The sequence below is a fragment of the Spea bombifrons genome, chromosome 2, assembly GCF_027358695.1.
Source record: "Spea bombifrons isolate aSpeBom1 chromosome 2, aSpeBom1.2.pri, whole genome shotgun sequence".
Lineage (NCBI taxonomy): Eukaryota > Metazoa > Chordata > Amphibia > Anura > Pelobatidae > Spea > Spea bombifrons.
The window spans coordinates 140,205,845-140,222,210 of record NC_071088.1 but is presented as its reverse complement, the minus strand read 5'-3'; the positions used below and the strand labels follow the sequence as shown (position 1 = coordinate 140,222,210).

Below are 16,366 nucleotides of genomic sequence, written 5' to 3'. Positions count from 1 at the left end.
CCGTGTTAAGCTGCGCTCGTAAAATCCAGCATTCCCAGAGCGCTTTGCAGCACAAAAATTTGCACGCGGTAGCACCGCCCATCAGCGGGACCTCGCGCCGGGTAAGGAGCATTTACCCCTTGGCGACCTTAACGCACGAGCCGGGCAACAGGACTTGGCTACCATTTGATGTTGGTACGCAGAACGTTTCCACGAAAGGCTCATGAAACATAGGCCACATTAAGCCCCTCGCGAGGCGTCTATCCTGTTAAGAGTAGGCCTGCCTCGAAAGCTAGTACGGTCGGCATAGAAGGAAGGCCCTCGAAAGAGGCCAACAAACACAATTACGGCCGCATCCGCAGAAAGCACAGCTCGACGCGTCGCTACGAGAAGTAACCGCTCAGCTTGCGCGTTCCCCCTCCTAACCTGCCCTCGGGAAGAAAGGAACAGTCATCAGAAGCAACAGGCAGCCGTTAGCCACGGCGCTTGATACCCGCTTCGCGCTCAGGGGAACGCACGTGAGCTCTTCATCACGGTTACCGAGCCTGACCACTTCCGAGCACGTTTCTCCGGTCGGGCGCTATAGAAACGATCCCTGAAAGTATAGTCTTGACGTCCGCCCTGCGAGGGACACCGTCCCACCAAAAGGCATCGCTATATAGCTTGCAGCGACAAACTAAAGCTAAGACATTCGCACAACACCGAAAGAGAAGAAGACTTTGCAATGCATGAATCTTATGAAAACAAACAAAAAAAAAACCAATTCGTAACGCTTTTTCTTAGAAGTCAATGCGTGAAGTAGGCTAGATTGCGTTTATTCAACCACTGAACATACATTACATCCAAGGCAGGCTGCGAGGCAGCGCAGAACGGCAACATCAGCGGCTTGGCCGAGGACGCTCTGTGATGGCGTTTTTGCACGCTTTGGAAAAGCAAGAAGGAAAAAAAACCAACCAGAGAAGCGTGAGTGATGAGACCACACGTTTAAGATTTAAGACCTCCCAGGGGTGGGGCTTATGCAGATACATTGTCTCTGACGCAGGAGCAACACCTGACGAGGCCGCAAAGAGCCTGGGGCGGCACCCTTTTCCCTAACCATAACGGAGGCGCGCCTTAAGGCGCTAGAGCAGCCCCCTTAGGAGGCAGCGGCAAGGGCCACGCCTGGAGAACCACCAGCTGATACCGGAGATAATCCCCGGGCTCTATCGTTAAACCGGGATGATCAGGGGAAAGCGCGAACGCAGTCCCCCACTACCAGAAATTATGCAGTCGAGTTTCCCGCATTTGGGGAAATCGCAGGGGTCAGCACAGCCGGAGTGCAATGGCTGAGCCTCACCCTGGGAGAACCCCCTTCGTGATCAGGGTATCTCCCCTGCCAGGTAAGTATGAGTTGCCATAGGAGATGGTGGGGGGCGCCACTTCCACACCCCTTGCTAAAGTCGTGGTGGGGGTTACTGCTCCAACACTCGGCTCTGTGCAGAACAGCTGCGTGGACAAGGTGCCTGCACACAGGAAATTCCTCATCGTTGCCCTTCAGGGAAAAGTCTTCCCGTGTTAAGCTGCGCTCGTAAAATCCAGCATTCCCAGAGCGCTTTGCAGCACAAAAATTTGCACGCGGTAGCACCGCCCATCAGCGGGACCTCGCGCCGGGGAAGGAGCATTTACCCCTTGGCGACCTTAACGCACGAGCCGGGCAACAGGACTTGGCTACCATTTGATGTTGGTACGCAGAACGTTTCCACGAAAGGCTCATGAAACATAGGCCACATTAAGCCCCTCGCGAGGCGTCTATCCTGTTAAGAGTAGGCCTGCCTCGAAAGCTAGTACGGTCGGCATAGAAGGAAGGCCCTCGAAAGAGGCCAACAAACACAATTAAGGCCGCATCCGCAGAAAGCACAGCTCGACGCGTCGCTACGAGAAGTAACCGCTCAGCTTGCGCGTTCCCCCTCCTAACCTGCCCTCGGGAAGAAAGGAACAGTCATCAGAAGCAACAGGCAGCCGTTAGCCACGGCGCTTGATACTCGCTTCACGCTCAGGGGAACGCACGTGAGCTCTTCATCACGGTTACCGAGCCTGACCACTTCCGAGCACGTTTCTCCGGTCGGGCGCTATAGAAACGATCCCTGAAAGTATAGTCTTGACGTCCGCCCTGCGAGGGACACCGTCCCACCAAAAGGCATCGCTATATAGCTTGCAGCGACAAACTAAAGCTAAGACATTCGCACAACACCGAAAGAGAAGAAGACTTTGCAATGCATGAATCTTATGAAAACAAACAAAAAAAAAACCAATTCGTAACGCTTTTTCTTAGAGGGCCACGCCTGGAGAACCACCAGCTGATACCGGAGATAATCCCCGGGCTCTATCGTTAAACCGGGATGATCAGGGGAAAGCGCGAACGCAGTCCCCCACTACCAGAAATTATGCAGTCGAGTTTCCCGCATTTGGGGAAATCGCAGGGGTCAGCACAGCCGGAGTGCAATGGCTGAGCCTCACCCTGGGAGAACCCCCTTCGTGATCAGGGTATCTCCCCTGCCAGGTAAGTATGAGTTGCCATAGGAGATGGTGGGGGGCGCCACTTCCACACCCCTCGCTAAAGTCGTGGTGGGGGTTACTGCTCCAACACTCGGCTCTGTGCAGAACAGCTGCGTGGACAAGGTGCCTGCACACAGGAAATTCCTCATCGCTGCCCTTCAGGGAAAAGTCTTCCCGTGTTAAGCTGCGCTCGTAAAATCCAGCATTCCCAGAGCGCTTTGCAGCACAAAAATTTGCACGCGGTAGCACCGCCCATCAGCGGGACCTCGCGCCGGGGAAGGAGCATTTACCCCTTGGCGACCTTAACGCACGAGCCGGGCAACAGGACTTGGCTACCATTTGATGTTGGTACGCAGAACGTTTCCACGAAAGGCTCATGAAACATAGGCCACATTAAGCCCCTCGCGAGGCGTCTATCCTGTTAAGAGTAGGCCTGCCTCGAAAGCTAGTACGGTCGGCATAGAAGGAAGGCCCTCGAAAGAGGCCAACAAACACAATTAAGGCCGCATCCGCAGAAAGCACAGCTCGACGCGTCGCTACGAGAAGTAACCGCTCAGCTTGCGCGTTCCCCCTCCTAACCTGCCCTCGGGAAGAAAGGAACAGTCATCAGAAGCAACAGGCAGCCGTTAGCCACGGCGCTTGATACTCGCTTCGCGCTCAGGGGAACGCACGTGAGCTCTTCATCACGGTTACCGAGCCTGACCACTTCCGAGCACGTTTCTCCGGTCGGGCGCTATAGAAACGATCCCTGAAAGTATAGTCTTGACGTCCGCCCTGCGAGGGACACCGTCCCACCAAAAGGCATCGCTATATAGCTTGCAGCGACAAACTAAAGCTAAGACATTCGCACAACACCGAAAGAGAAGAAGACTTTGCAATGCATGAATCTTATGAAAACAAACAAAAAAAAAACCCAATTCGTAACGCTTTTTCTTAGAAGTCAATGCGTGAAGTAGGCTAGATTGCGTTTATTCAACCACTGAACATACATTACATCCAAGGCAGGCTGCGAGGCAGCGCAGAACGGCAACATCAGCGGCTTGGCCGAGGACGCTCTGTGATGGCGTTTTTGCACGCTTTGGAAAAGCAAGAAGGAAAAAAAACCAACCAGAGAAGCGTGAGTGATGAGACCACACGTTTAAGATTTAAGACCTCCCAGGGGTGGGGCTTATGCAGATACATTGTCTCTGACGCAGGAGCAACACCTGACGAGGCCGCAAAGAGCCTGGGGCGGCACCCTTTTCCCTAACCATAACGGAGGCGCGCCTTAAGGCGCTAGAGCAGCCCCCTTAGGAGGCAGCGGCAAGGGCCACGCCTGGAGAACCACCAGCTGATACCGGAGATAATCCCCGGGCTCTATCGTTAAACCGGGATGATCAGGGGAAAGCGCGAACGCAGTCCCCCACTACCAGAAATCATGCAGTCGAGTTTCCCGCATTTGGGGAAATCGCAGGGGTCAGCACAGCCGGAGTGCAATGGCTGAGCCTCACCCTGGGAGAACCCCCTTCGTGATCAGGGTATCTCCCCTGCCAGGTAAGTATGAGTTGCCATAGGAGATGGTGGGGGGCGCCACTTCCACACCCCTCGCTAAAGTCGTGGTGGGGGTTACTGCTCCAACACTCGGCTCTGTGCAGAACAGCTGCGTGGACAAGGTGCCTGCACACAGGAAATTCCTCATCGTTGCCCTTCAGGGAAAAGTCTTCCCGTGTTAAGCTGCGCTCGTAAAATCCAGCATTCCCAGAGCGCTTTGCAGCACAAAAATTTGCACGCGGTAGCACCGCCCATCAGCGGGACCTCGCGCCGGGGAAGGAGCATTTACCCCTTGGCGACCTTAACGCACGAGCCGGGCAACAGGACTTGGCTACCATTTGATGTTGGTACGCAGAACGTTTCCACGAAAGGCTCATGAAACATAGGCCACATTAAGCCCCTCGCGAGGCGTCTATCCTGTTAAGAGTAGGCCTGCCTCGAAAGCTAGTACGGTCGGCATAGAAGGAAGGCCCTCGAAAGAGGCCAACAAACACAATTAAGGCCGCATCCGCAGAAAGCACAGCTCGACGCGTCGCTACGAGAAGTAACCGCTCAGCTTGCGCGTTCCCCCTCCTAACCTGCCCTCGGGAAGAAAGGAACAGCCATCAAAAGCAACAGGCAGCCGTTAGCCACGGCGCTTGATACTCGCTTCGCGCTCAGGGGAACGCACGTGAGCTCTTCATCACGGTTACCGAGCCTGACCACTTCCGAGCACGTTTCTCCGGTCGGGCGCTATAGAAACGATCCCTGAAAGTATAGTCTTGACGTCCGCCCTGCGAGGGACACCGTCCCACCAAAAGGCATCGCTATATAGCTTGCAGCGACAATCTAAAGCTAAGACATTCGCACAACACCGAAAGAGAAGAAGACTTTGCAATGCATGAATCTTATGAAAACAAACAAAAAAAAACCAATTCGTAACGCTTTTTCTTAGAAGTCAATGCGTGAAGTAGGCTAGATTGCGTTTATTCAACCACTGAACATACATTACATCCAAGGCAGGCTGCGAGGCAGCGCAGAACGGCAACATCAGCGGCTTGGCCGAGGACGCTCTGTGATGGCGTTTTTGCACGCTTTGGAAAAGCAAGAAGGAAAAAAAACCAACCAGAGAAGCGTGAGTGATGAGACCACACGTTTAAGATTTAAGACCTCCCAGGGGTGGGGCTTATGCAGATATATTGTCTCTGACGCAGGAGCAACACCTGACGAGGCCGCAAAGAGCCTGGGGCGGCACCCTTTTCCCTAACCATAACGGAGGCGCGCCTTAAGGCGCTAGAGCAGCCCCCTTAGGAGGCAGCGGCAAGGGCCACGCCTGGAGAACCACCAGCTGATACCGGAGATAATCCCCGGGCTCTATCGTTAAACCGGGATGATCAGGGGAAAGCGCGAACGCAGTCCCCCACTACCAGAAATTATGCAGTCGAGTTTCCCGCATTTGGGGAAATCGCAGGGGTCAGCACAGCCGGAGTGCAATGGCTGAGCCTCACCCTGGGAGAACCCCCTTCGTGATCAGGGTATCTCTCCTGCCAGGTAAGTATGAGTTGCCATAGGAGATGGTGGGGGGCGCCACTTCCACACCCCTCGCTAAAGTCGTGGTGGGGGTTACTGCTCCAACACTCGGCTCTGTGCAGAACAGCTGCGTGGACAAGGTGCCTGCACACAGGAAATTCCTCATCGTTGCCCTTCAGGGAAAAGTCTTCCCGTGTTAAGCTGCGCTCGTAAAATCCAGCATTCCCAGAGCGCTTTGCAGCACAAAAATTTGCACGCGGTAGCACCGCCCATCAGCGGGACCTCGCGCCGGGGAAGGAGCATTTACCCCTTGGCGACCTTAACGCACGAGCCGGGCAACAGGACTTGGCTACCATTTGATGTTGGTACGCAGAACGTTTCCACGAAAGGCTCATGAAACATAGGCCACATTAAGCCCCTCGCGAGGCGTCTATCCTGTTAAGAGTAGGCCTGCCTCGAAAGCTAGTACGGTCGGCATAGAAGGAAGGCCCTCGAAAGAGGCCAACAAACACAATTAAGGCCGCATCCGCAGAAAGCACAGCTCGACGCGTCGCTACGAGAAGTAACCGCTCAGCTTGCGCGTTCCCCCTCCTAACCTGCCCTCGGGAAGAAAGGAACAGTCATCAAAAGCAACAGGCAGCCGTTAGCCACGGCGCTTGATACTCGCTTCGCGCTCAGGGGAACGCACGTGAGCTCTTCATCACGGTTACCGAGCCTGACCACTTCCGAGCACGTTTCTCCGGTCGGGCGCTATAGAAACGATCCCTGAAAGTATAGTCTTGACGTCCGCCCTGCGAGGGACACCGTCCCACCAAAAGGCATCGCTATATAGCTTGCAGCGACAAACTAAAGCTAAGACATTCGCACAACACCGAAAGAGAAGAAGACTTTGCAATGCATGAATCTTATGAAAACAAACAAAAAAAAAAACAATTCGTAACGCTTTTTCTTAGAAGTCAATGCGTGAAGTAGGCTAGATTGCGTTTATTCAACCACTGAACATACATTACATCCAAGGCAGGCTGCGAGGCAGCGCAGAACGGCAACATCAGCGGCTTGGCCGAGGACGCTCTGTGATGGCGTTTTTGCACGCTTTGGAAAAGCAAGAAGGAAAAAAAACCAACCAGAGAAGCGTGAGTGATGAGACCACACGTTTAAGATTTAAGACCTCCCAGGGGTGGGGCTTATGCAGATATATTGTCTCTGACGCAGGAGCAACACCTGACGAGGCCGCAAAGAGCCTGGGGCGGCACCCTTTTCCCTAACCATAACGGAGGCGCGCCTTAAGGCGCTAGAGCAGCCCCCTTAGGAGGCAGCGGCAAGGGCCACGCCTGGAGAACCACCAGCTGATACCGGAGATAATCCCCGGGCTCTATCGTTAAACCGGGATGATCAGGGGAAAGCGCGAACGCAGTCCCCCACTACCAGAAATTATGCAGTCGAGTTTCCCGCATTTGGGGAAATCGCAGGGGTCAGCACAGCCGGAGTGCAATGGCTGAGCCTCACCCTGGGAGAACTCCTTTCGTGATCAGGGTATCTCCCCTGCCAGGTAAGTATGAGTTGCCATAGGAGATGGTGGGGGGCGCCACTTCCACAACCCTCGCTAAAGTCGTGGTGGGGGTTACTGCTCCAACACTCGGCTCTGTGCAGAACAGCTGCGTGGACAAGGTGCCTGCACACAGGAAATTCCTCATCGTTGCCCTTCAGGGAAAAGTCTTCCCGTGTTAAGCTGCGCTCGTAAAATCCAGCATTCCCAGAGCGCTTTGCAGCACAAAAATTTGCACGCGGTAGCACCGCCCATCAGCGGGACCTCGCGCCGGGGAAGGAGCATTTACCCCTTGGCGACCTTAACGCACGAGCCGGGCAACAGGACTTGGCTACCATTTGATGTTGGTACGCAGAACGTTTCCACGAAAGGCTCATGAAACATAGGCCACATTAAGCCCCTCGCGAGGCGTCTATCCTGTTAAGAGTAGGCCTGCCTCGAAAGCTAGTACGGTCGGCATAGAAGGAAGGCCCTCGAAAGAGGCCAACAAACACAATTAAGGCCGCATCCGCAGAAAGCACAGCTCGACGCGTCGCTACGAGAAGTAACCGCTCAGCTTGCGCGTTCCCCCTCCTAACCTGCCCTCGGGAAGAAAGGAACAGTCATCAGAAGCAACAGGCAGCCGTTAGCCACGGCGCTTGATACTCGCTTCGCGCTCAGGGGAACGCACGTGAGCTCTTCATCACGGTTACCGAGCCTGACCACTTCCGAGCACGTTTCTCCGGTCGGGCGCTATAGAAACGATCCCTGAAAGTATAGTCTTGACGTCCGCCCTGCGAGGGACACCGTCCCACCAAAAGGCATCGCTATATAGCTTGCAGCGACAAACTAAAGCTAAGACATTCGCACAACACCGAAAGAGAAGAAGACTTTGCAATGCATGAATCTTATGAAAACAAACAAAAAAAAAAACCAATTCGTAACGCTTTTTCTTAGAGGTCAATGCGTGAAGTAGGCTAGATTGCGTTTATTCAACCACTGAACATACATTACATCCAAGGCAGGCTGCGAGGCAGCGCAGAACGGCAACATCAGCGGCTTGGCCGAGGACGCTCTGTGATGGCGTTTTTGCACGCTTTGGAAAAGCAAGAAGGAAAAAAAACCAACCAGAGAAGCGTGAGTGATGAGACCACACGTTTAAGATTTAAGACCTCCCAGGGGTGGGGCTTATGCAGATATATTGTCTCTGACGCAGGAGCAACACCTGACGAGGCCGCAAAGAGCCTGGGGCGGCACCCTTTTCCCTAACCATAACGGAGGCGCGCCTTAAGGCGCTAGAGCAGCCCCCTTAGGAGGCAGCGGCAAGGGCCACGCCTGGAGAACCACCAGCTGATACCGGAGATAATCCCCGGGCTCTATCGTTAAACCGGGATGATCAGGGGAAAGCGCGAACGCAGTCCCCCACTACCAGAAATTATGCAGTCGAGTTTCCCGCATTTGGGGAAATCGCAGGGGTCAGCACAGCCGGAGTGCAATGGCTGAGCCTCACCCTGGGAGAACCCCCTTCGTGATCAGGGTATCTCCCCTGCCAGGTAAGTATGAGTTGCCATAGGAGATGGTGGGGGGCGCCACTTCCACACCCCTCGCTAAAGTCGTGGTGGGGGTTACTGCTCCAACACTCGGCTCTGTGCAGAACAGCTGCGTGGACAAGGTGCCTGCACACAGGAAATTCCTCATCGTTGCCCTTCAGGGAAAAGTCTTCCCGTGTTAAGCTGCGCTCGTAAAATCCAGCATTCCCAGAGCGCTTTGCAGCACAAAAATTTGCACGCGGTAGCACCGCCCATCAGCGGGACCTCGCGCCGGGGAAGGAGCATTTACCCCTTGGCGACCTTAACGCACGAGCCGGGCAACAGGACTTGGCCACCATTTGATGTTGGTACGCAGAACGTTTCCACGAAAGGCTCATGAAACATAGGCCACATTAAGCCCCTCGCGAGGCGTCTATCCTGTTAAGAGTAGGCCTGCCTCGAAAGCTAGTACGGTCGGCATAGAAGGAAGGCCCTCGAAAGAGGCCAACAAACACAATTAAGGCCGCATCCGCAGAAAGCACAGCTCGACGCGTCGCTACGAGAAGTAACCGCTCAGCTTGCGCGTTCCCCCTCCTAACCTGCCCTCGGGAAGAAAGGAACAGTCATCAGAAGCAACAGGCAGCCGTTAGCCACGGCGCTTGATACTCGCTTCGCGCTCAGGGGAACGCACGTGAGCTCTTCATCACGGTTACCGAGCCTGACCACTTCCGAGCACGTTTCTCCGGTCGGGCGCTATAGAAACGATCCCTGAAAGTATAGTCTTGACGTCCGCCCTGCGAGGGACACCGTCCCACCAAAAGGCATCGCTATATAGCTTGCAGCGACAAACTAAAGCTAAGACATTCGCACAACACCGAAAGAGAAGAAGACTTTGCAATGCATGAATCTTATGAAAACAAACAAAAAAAAAAACCAATTCGTAACGCTTTTTCTTAGAGGTCAATGCGTGAAGTAGGCTAGATTGCGTTTATTCAACCACTGAACATACATTACATCCAAGGCAGGCTGCGAGGCAGCGCAGAACGGCAACATCAGCGGCTTGGCCGAGGACGCTCTGTGATGGCGTTTTTGCACGCTTTGGAAAAGCAAGAAGGAAAAAAAACCAACCAGAGAAGCGTGAGTGATGAGACCACACGTTTAAGATTTAAGACCTCCCAGGGGTGGGGCTTATGCAGATACATTGTCTCTGACGCAGGAGCAACACCTGACGAGGCCGCAAAGAGCCTGGGGCGGCACCCTTTTCCCTAACCATAACGGAGGCGCGCCTTAAGGCGCTAGAGCAGCCCCCTTAGGAGGCAGCGGCAAGGGCCACGCCTGGAGAACCACCAGCTGATACCGGAGATAATCCCCGGGCTCTATCGTTAAACCGGGATGATCAGGGGAAAGCGCGAACGCAGTCCCCCACTACCAGAAATTATGCAGTCGAGTTTCCCGCATTTGGGGAAATCGCAGGGGTCAGCACAGCCGGAGTGCAATGGCTGAGCCTCACCCTGGGAGAACCCCCTTCGTGATCAGGGTATCTCCCCTGCCAGGTAAGTATGAGTTGCCATAGGAGATGGTGGGGGGCGCCACTTCCACACCCCTCGCTAAAGTCGTGGTGGGGGTTACTGCTCCAACACTCGGCTCTGTGCAGAACAGCTGCGTGGACAAGGTGCCTGCACACAGGAAATTCCTCATCGCTGCCCTTCAGGGAAAAGTCTTCCCGTGTTAAGCTGCGCTCGTAAAATCCAGCATTCCCAGAGCGCTTTGCAGCACAAAAATTTGCACGCGGTAGCACCGCCCATCAGCGGGACCTCGCGCCGGGGAAGGAGCATTTACCCCTTGGCGACCTTAACGCACGAGCCGGGCAACAGGACTTGGCTACCATTTGATGTTGGTACGCAGAACGTTTCCACGAAAGGCTCATGAAACATAGGCCACATTAAGCCCCTCGCGAGGCGTCTATCCTGTTAAGAGTAGGCCTGCCTCGAAAGCTAGTACGGTCGGCATAGAAGGAAGGCCCTCGAAAGAGGCCAACAAACACAATTAAGGCCGCATCCGCAGAAAGCACAGCTCGACGCGTCGCTACGAGAAGTAACCGCTCAGCTTGCGCGTTCCCCCTCCTAACCTGCCCTCGGGAAGAAAGGAACAGTCATCAGAAGCAACAGGCAGCCGTTAGCCACGGCGCTTGATACTCGCTTCGCGCTCAGGGGAACGCACGTGAGCTCTTCATCACGGTTACCGAGCCTGACCACTTCCGAGCACGTTTCTCCGGTCGGGCGCTATAGAAACGATCCCTGAAAGTATAGTCTTGACGTCCGCCCTGCGAGGGACACCGTCCCACCAAAAGGCATCGCTATATAGCTTGCAGCGACAAACTAAAGCTAAGACATTCGCACAACACCGAAAGAGAAGAAGACTTTGCAATGCATGAATCTTATGAAAACAAACAAAAAAAAAACCCAATTCGTAACGCTTTTTCTTAGAAGTCAATGCGTGAAGTAGGCTAGATTGCGTTTATTCAACCACTGAACATACATTACATCCAAGGCAGGCTGCGAGGCAGCGCAGAACGGCAACATCAGCGGCTTGGCCGAGGACGCTCTGTGATGGCGTTTTTGCACGCTTTGGAAAAGCAAGAAGGAAAAAAAACCAACCAGAGAAGCGTGAGTGATGAGACCACACGTTTAAGATTTAAGACCTCCCAGTGGTGGGGCTTATGCAGATACATTGTCTCTGACGCAGGAGCAACACCTGACGAGGCCGCAAAGAGCCTGGGGCGGCACCCTTTTCCCTAACCATAACGGAGGCGCGCCTTAAGGCGCTAGAGCAGCCCCCTTAGGAGGCAGCGGCAAGGGCCACGCCTGGAGAACCACCAGCTGATACCGGAGATAATCCCCGGGCTCTATCGTTAAACCGGGATGATCAGGGGAAAGCGCGAACGCAGTCCCCCACTACCAGAAATCATGCAGTCGAGTTTCCCGCATTTGGGGAAATCGCAGGGGTCAGCACAGCCGGAGTGCAATGGCTGAGCCTCACCCTGGGAGAACCCCCTTCGTGATCAGGGTATCTCCCCTGCCAGGTAAGTATGAGTTGCCATAGGAGATGGTGGGGGGCGCCACTTCCACACCCCTCGCTAAAGTCGTGGTGGGGGTTACTGCTCCAACACTCGGCTCTGTGCAGAACAGCTGCGTGGACAAGGTGCCTGCACACAGGAAATTCCTCATCGTTGCCCTTCAGGGAAAAGTCTTCCCGTGTTAAGCTGCGCTCGTAAAATCCAGCATTCCCAGAGCGCTTTGCAGCACAAAAATTTGCACGCGGTAGCACCGCCCATCAGCGGGACCTCGCGCCGGGGAAGGAGCATTTACCCCTTGGCGACCTTAACGCACGAGCCGGGCAACAGGACTTGGCTACCATTTGATGTTGGTACGCAGAACGTTTCCACGAAAGGCTCATGAAACATAGGCCACATTAAGCCCCTCGCGAGGCGTCTATCCTGTTAAGAGTAGGCCTGCCTCGAAAGCTAGTACGGTCGGCATAGAAGGAAGGCCCTCGAAAGAGGCCAACAAACACAATTAAGGCCGCATCCGCAGAAAGCACAGCTCGACGCGTCGCTACGAGAAGTAACCGCTCAGCTTGCGCGTTCCCCCTCCTAACCTGCCCTCGGGAAGAAAGGAACAGTCATCAAAAGCAACAGGCAGCCGTTAGCCACGGCGCTTGATACTCGCTTCGCGCTCAGGGGAACGCACGTGAGCTCTTCATCACGGTTACCGAGCCTGACCACTTCCGAGCACGTTTCTCCGGTCGGGCGCTATAGAAACGATCCCTGAAAGTATAGTCTTGACGTCCGCCCTGCGAGGGACACCGTCCCACCAAAAGGCATCGCTATATAGCTTGCAGCGACAATCTAAAGCTAAGACATTCGCACAACACCGAAAGAGAAGAAGACTTTGCAATGCATGAATCTTATGAAAACAAACAAAAAAAAACCAATTCGTAACGCTTTTTCTTAGAAGTCAATGCGTGAAGTAGGCTAGATTGCGTTTATTCAACCACTGAACATACATTACATCCAAGGCAGGCTGCGAGGCAGCGCAGAACGGCAACATCAGCGGCTTGGCCGAGGACGCTCTGTGATGGCGTTTTTGCACGCTTTGGAAAAGCAAGAAGGAAAAAAAACCAACCAGAGAAGCGTGAGTGATGAGACCACACGTTTAAGATTTAAGACCTCCCAGGGGTGGGGCTTATGCAGATATATTGTCTCTGACGCAGGAGCAACACCTGACGAGGCCGCAAAGAGCCTGGGGCGGCACCCTTTTCCCTAACCATAACGGAGGCGCGCCTTAAGGCGCTAGAGCAGCCCCCTTAGGAGGCAGCGGCAAGGGCCACGCCTGGAGAACCACCAGCTGATACCGGAGATAATCCCCGGGCTCTATCGTTAAACCGGGATGATCAGGGGAAAGCGCGAACGCAGTCCCCCACTACCAGAAATTATGCAGTCGAGTTTCCCGCATTTGGGGAAATCGCAGGGGTCAGCACAGCCGGAGTGCAATGGCTGAGCCTCACCCTGGGAGAACCCCCTTCGTGATCAGGGTATCTCTCCTGCCAGGTAAGTATGAGTTGCCATAGGAGATGGTGGGGGGCGCCACTTCCACACCCCTCGCTAAAGTCGTGGTGGGGGTTACTGCTCCAACACTCGGCTCTGTGCAGAACAGCTGCGTGGACAAGGTGCCTGCACACAGGAAATTCCTCATCGTTGCCCTTCAGGGAAAAGTCTTCCCGTGTTAAGCTGCGCTCGTAAAATCCAGCATTCCCAGAGCGCTTTGCAGCACAAAAATTTGCACGCGGTAGCACCGCCCATCAGCGGGACCTCGCGCCGGGGAAGGAGCATTTACCCCTTGGCGACCTTAACGCACGAGCCGGGCAACAGGACTTGGCTACCATTTGATGTTGGTACGCAGAACGTTTCCACGAAAGGCTCATGAAACATAGGCCACATTAAGCCCCTCGCGAGGCGTCTATCCTGTTAAGAGTAGGCCTGCCTCGAAAGCTAGTACGGTCGGCATAGAAGGAAGGCCCTCGAAAGAGGCCAACAAACACAATTAAGGCCGCATCCGCAGAAAGCACAGCTCGACGCGTCGCTACGAGAAGTAACCGCTCAGCTTGCGCGTTCCCCCTCCTAACCTGCCCTCGGGAAGAAAGGAACAGTCATCAAAAGCAACAGGCAGCCGTTAGCCACGGCGCTTGATACTCGCTTCGCGCTCAGGGGAACGCACGTGAGCTCTTCATCACGGTTACCGAGCCTGACCACTTCCGAGCACGTTTCTCCGGTCGGGCGCTATAGAAACGATCCCTGAAAGTATAGTCTTGACGTCCGCCCTGCGAGGGACACCGTCCCACCAAAAGGCATCGCTATATAGCTTGCAGCGACAAACTAAAGCTAAGACATTCGCACAACACCGAAAGAGAAGAAGACTTTGCAATGCATGAATCTTATGAAAACAAACAAAAAAAAAACCAATTCGTAACGCTTTTTCTTAGAGGTCAATGCGTGAAGTAGGCTAGATTGCGTTTATTCAACCACTGAACATACATTACATCCAAGGCAGGCTGCGAGGCAGCGCAGAACGGCAACATCAGCGGCTTGGCCGAGGACGCTCTGTGATGGCGTTTTTGCACGCTTTGGAAAAGCAAGAAGGAAAAAAAACCAACCAGAGAAGCGTGAGTGATGAGACCACACGTTTAAGATTTAAGACCTCCCAGGGGTGGGGTTTATGCAGATATATTGTCACTGACGCAGGAGCAACACCTGACGAGGCCGCAAAGAGCCTGGGGCGGCACCCTTTTCCCTAACCATAACGGAGGCGCGCCTTAAGGCGCTAGAGCAGCCCCCTTAGGAGGCAGCGGCAAGGGCCACGCCTGGAGAACCACCAGCTGATACCGGAGATAATCCCCGGGCTCTATCGTTAAACCGGGATGATCAGGGGAAAGCGCGAACGCAGTCCCCCACTACCAGAAATTATGCAGTCGAGTTTCCCGCATTTGGGGAAATCGCAAAGGTCAGCACAGCCGGAGTGCAATGGCTGAGCCTCACCCTGGGAGAACCCCCTTCGTGATCAGGGTATCTCCCCTGCCAGGTAAGTATGAGTTGCCATAGGAGATGGTGGGGGGCGCCACTTCCACACCCCTCGCTAAAGTCGTGGTGGGGGTTACTGCTCCAACACTCGGCTCTGTGCAGAACAGCTGCGTGGACAAGGTGCCTGCACACAGGAAATTCCTCATCGTTGCCCTTCAGGGAAAAGTCTTCCCGTGTTAAGCTGCGCTCGTAAAATCCAGCATTCCCAGAGCGCTTTGCAGCACAAAAATTTGCACGCGGTAGCACCGCCCATCAGCGGGACCTCGCGCCGGGGAAGGAGCATTTACCCCTTGGCGACCTTAACGCACGAGCCGGGCAACAGGACTTGGCTACCATTTGATGTTGGTACGCAGAACGTTTCCACGAAAGGCTCATGAAACATAGGCCACATTAAGCCCCTCGCGAGGCGTCTATCCTGTTAAGAGTAGGCCTGCCTCGAAAGCTAGTACGGTCGGCATAGAAGGAAGGCCCTCGAAAGAGGCCAACAAACACAATTAAGGCCGCATCCGCAGAAAGCACAGCTCGACGCGTCGCTACGAGAAGTAACCGCTCAGCTTGCGCGTTCCCCCTCCTAACCTGCCCTCGGGAAGAAAGGAACAGTCATCAAAAGCAACAGGCAGCCGTTAGCCACGGCGCTTGATACTCGCTTCGCGCTCAGGGGAACGCACGTGAGCTCTTCATCACGGTTACCGAGCCTGACCACTTCCGAGCACGTTTCTCCGGTCGGGCGCTATAGAAACGATCCCTGAAAGTATAGTCTTGACGTCCGCCCTGCGAGGGACACCGTCCCACCAAAAGGCATCGCTATATAGCTTGCAGCGACAAACTAAAGCTAAGACATTCGCACAACACCGAAAGAGAAGAAGACTTTGCAATGCATGAATCTTATGAAAACAAACAAAAAAAAAACCAATTCGTAACGCTTTTTCTTAGAAGTCAATGCGTGAAGTAGGCTAGATTGCGTTTATTCAACCACTGAACATACATCACATCCAAGGCAGGCTGCGAGGCAGCGCAGAACGGCAACATCAGCGGCTTGGCCGAGGACGCTCTGTGATGGCGTTTTTGCACGCTTTGGAAAAGCAAGAAGGAAAAAAAACCAACCAGAGAAGCGTGAGTGATGAGACCACACGTTTAAGATTTAAGACCTCCCAGGGGTGGGGCTTATGCAGATACATTGTCTCTGACGCAGGAGCAACACCTGACGAGGCCGCAAAGAGCCTGGGGCGGCACCCTTTTCCCTAACCATAACGGAGGCGCGCCTTAAGGCGCTAGAGCAGCCCCCTTAGGAGGCAGCGGCAAGGGCCACGCCTGGAGAACCACCAGCTGATACCGGAGATAATCCCCGGGCTCTATCGTTAAACCGGGATGATCAGGGGAAAGCGCGAACGCAGTCCCCCACTACCAGAAATTATGCAGTCGAGTTTCCCGCATTTGGGGAAATCGCAGGGGTCAGCACAGCCGGAGTGCAATGGCTGAGCCTCACCCTGGGAGAACCCCCTTCGTGATCAGGGTATCTCCCCTGCCAGGTAAGTATGAGTTGCCATAGGAGATGGTGGGGGGCGCCACTTCCACAACCCTCGCTAAAGTCGTGGTGGGGGTTACTGCTCCAACACTCGGCTC

The 16,366-nt window shown here is 54.4% G+C and overlaps 22 non-coding genes across 22 annotated transcripts; all 22 read right to left on the bottom strand.

The window, feature by feature from the left end:
* Positions 1 to 374: 374 nt before the first annotated feature.
* On the bottom strand, positions 375 to 590 carry LOC128475633 (small nucleolar RNA U3). Its single transcript, XR_008346685.1, has one exon. It is a non-coding gene; the product is annotated as a small nucleolar RNA U3 (small nucleolar RNA).
* Positions 591 to 1,202: 612 nt separating this feature from the next.
* LOC128480941 (U1 spliceosomal RNA) lies at positions 1,203 to 1,366 on the bottom strand. The gene has a single exon (XR_008350721.1). It is a non-coding gene; the product is annotated as a U1 spliceosomal RNA (small nuclear RNA).
* A 536-nt stretch (positions 1,367 to 1,902) lies between these two features.
* Positions 1,903 to 2,118, bottom strand: LOC128475493 (small nucleolar RNA U3). Its single transcript, XR_008346551.1, has one exon. It is a non-coding gene; the product is annotated as a small nucleolar RNA U3 (small nucleolar RNA).
* A 244-nt stretch (positions 2,119 to 2,362) lies between these two features.
* Positions 2,363 to 2,526, bottom strand: LOC128480940 (U1 spliceosomal RNA). Its single transcript, XR_008350720.1, has one exon. It is a non-coding gene; the product is annotated as a U1 spliceosomal RNA (small nuclear RNA).
* Positions 2,527 to 3,062: 536 nt separating this feature from the next.
* Positions 3,063 to 3,278, bottom strand: LOC128475609 (small nucleolar RNA U3). Its single transcript, XR_008346662.1, has one exon. It is a non-coding gene; the product is annotated as a small nucleolar RNA U3 (small nucleolar RNA).
* A 613-nt stretch (positions 3,279 to 3,891) lies between these two features.
* LOC128481017 (U1 spliceosomal RNA) lies at positions 3,892 to 4,055 on the bottom strand. The gene has a single exon (XR_008350793.1). It is a non-coding gene; the product is annotated as a U1 spliceosomal RNA (small nuclear RNA).
* Positions 4,056 to 4,591: 536 nt separating this feature from the next.
* On the bottom strand, positions 4,592 to 4,807 carry LOC128475640 (small nucleolar RNA U3). Its single transcript, XR_008346691.1, has one exon. It is a non-coding gene; the product is annotated as a small nucleolar RNA U3 (small nucleolar RNA).
* Positions 4,808 to 5,418: 611 nt separating this feature from the next.
* Positions 5,419 to 5,582, bottom strand: LOC128481080 (U1 spliceosomal RNA). The gene has a single exon (XR_008350853.1). It is a non-coding gene; the product is annotated as a U1 spliceosomal RNA (small nuclear RNA).
* A 536-nt stretch (positions 5,583 to 6,118) lies between these two features.
* On the bottom strand, positions 6,119 to 6,334 carry LOC128475457 (small nucleolar RNA U3). The gene has a single exon (XR_008346517.1). It is a non-coding gene; the product is annotated as a small nucleolar RNA U3 (small nucleolar RNA).
* A 612-nt stretch (positions 6,335 to 6,946) lies between these two features.
* On the bottom strand, positions 6,947 to 7,110 carry LOC128481104 (U1 spliceosomal RNA). Its single transcript, XR_008350876.1, has one exon. It is a non-coding gene; the product is annotated as a U1 spliceosomal RNA (small nuclear RNA).
* Positions 7,111 to 7,646: 536 nt separating this feature from the next.
* LOC128475608 (small nucleolar RNA U3) lies at positions 7,647 to 7,862 on the bottom strand. The gene has a single exon (XR_008346661.1). It is a non-coding gene; the product is annotated as a small nucleolar RNA U3 (small nucleolar RNA).
* A 613-nt stretch (positions 7,863 to 8,475) lies between these two features.
* Positions 8,476 to 8,639, bottom strand: LOC128480939 (U1 spliceosomal RNA). The gene has a single exon (XR_008350719.1). It is a non-coding gene; the product is annotated as a U1 spliceosomal RNA (small nuclear RNA).
* A 536-nt stretch (positions 8,640 to 9,175) lies between these two features.
* Positions 9,176 to 9,391, bottom strand: LOC128475607 (small nucleolar RNA U3). The gene has a single exon (XR_008346660.1). It is a non-coding gene; the product is annotated as a small nucleolar RNA U3 (small nucleolar RNA).
* Positions 9,392 to 10,004: 613 nt separating this feature from the next.
* LOC128480937 (U1 spliceosomal RNA) lies at positions 10,005 to 10,168 on the bottom strand. The gene has a single exon (XR_008350718.1). It is a non-coding gene; the product is annotated as a U1 spliceosomal RNA (small nuclear RNA).
* Positions 10,169 to 10,704: 536 nt separating this feature from the next.
* LOC128475606 (small nucleolar RNA U3) lies at positions 10,705 to 10,920 on the bottom strand. Its single transcript, XR_008346658.1, has one exon. It is a non-coding gene; the product is annotated as a small nucleolar RNA U3 (small nucleolar RNA).
* A 613-nt stretch (positions 10,921 to 11,533) lies between these two features.
* LOC128481016 (U1 spliceosomal RNA) lies at positions 11,534 to 11,697 on the bottom strand. The gene has a single exon (XR_008350792.1). It is a non-coding gene; the product is annotated as a U1 spliceosomal RNA (small nuclear RNA).
* Positions 11,698 to 12,233: 536 nt separating this feature from the next.
* LOC128475456 (small nucleolar RNA U3) lies at positions 12,234 to 12,449 on the bottom strand. The gene has a single exon (XR_008346516.1). It is a non-coding gene; the product is annotated as a small nucleolar RNA U3 (small nucleolar RNA).
* A 611-nt stretch (positions 12,450 to 13,060) lies between these two features.
* On the bottom strand, positions 13,061 to 13,224 carry LOC128481079 (U1 spliceosomal RNA). The gene has a single exon (XR_008350852.1). It is a non-coding gene; the product is annotated as a U1 spliceosomal RNA (small nuclear RNA).
* A 536-nt stretch (positions 13,225 to 13,760) lies between these two features.
* On the bottom strand, positions 13,761 to 13,976 carry LOC128475455 (small nucleolar RNA U3). Its single transcript, XR_008346515.1, has one exon. It is a non-coding gene; the product is annotated as a small nucleolar RNA U3 (small nucleolar RNA).
* Positions 13,977 to 14,588: 612 nt separating this feature from the next.
* Positions 14,589 to 14,752, bottom strand: LOC128481074 (U1 spliceosomal RNA). Its single transcript, XR_008350847.1, has one exon. It is a non-coding gene; the product is annotated as a U1 spliceosomal RNA (small nuclear RNA).
* Positions 14,753 to 15,288: 536 nt separating this feature from the next.
* LOC128475454 (small nucleolar RNA U3) lies at positions 15,289 to 15,504 on the bottom strand. Its single transcript, XR_008346514.1, has one exon. It is a non-coding gene; the product is annotated as a small nucleolar RNA U3 (small nucleolar RNA).
* Positions 15,505 to 16,116: 612 nt separating this feature from the next.
* Positions 16,117 to 16,280, bottom strand: LOC128480936 (U1 spliceosomal RNA). Its single transcript, XR_008350717.1, has one exon. It is a non-coding gene; the product is annotated as a U1 spliceosomal RNA (small nuclear RNA).
* Positions 16,281 to 16,366: the final 86 nt, after the last annotated feature.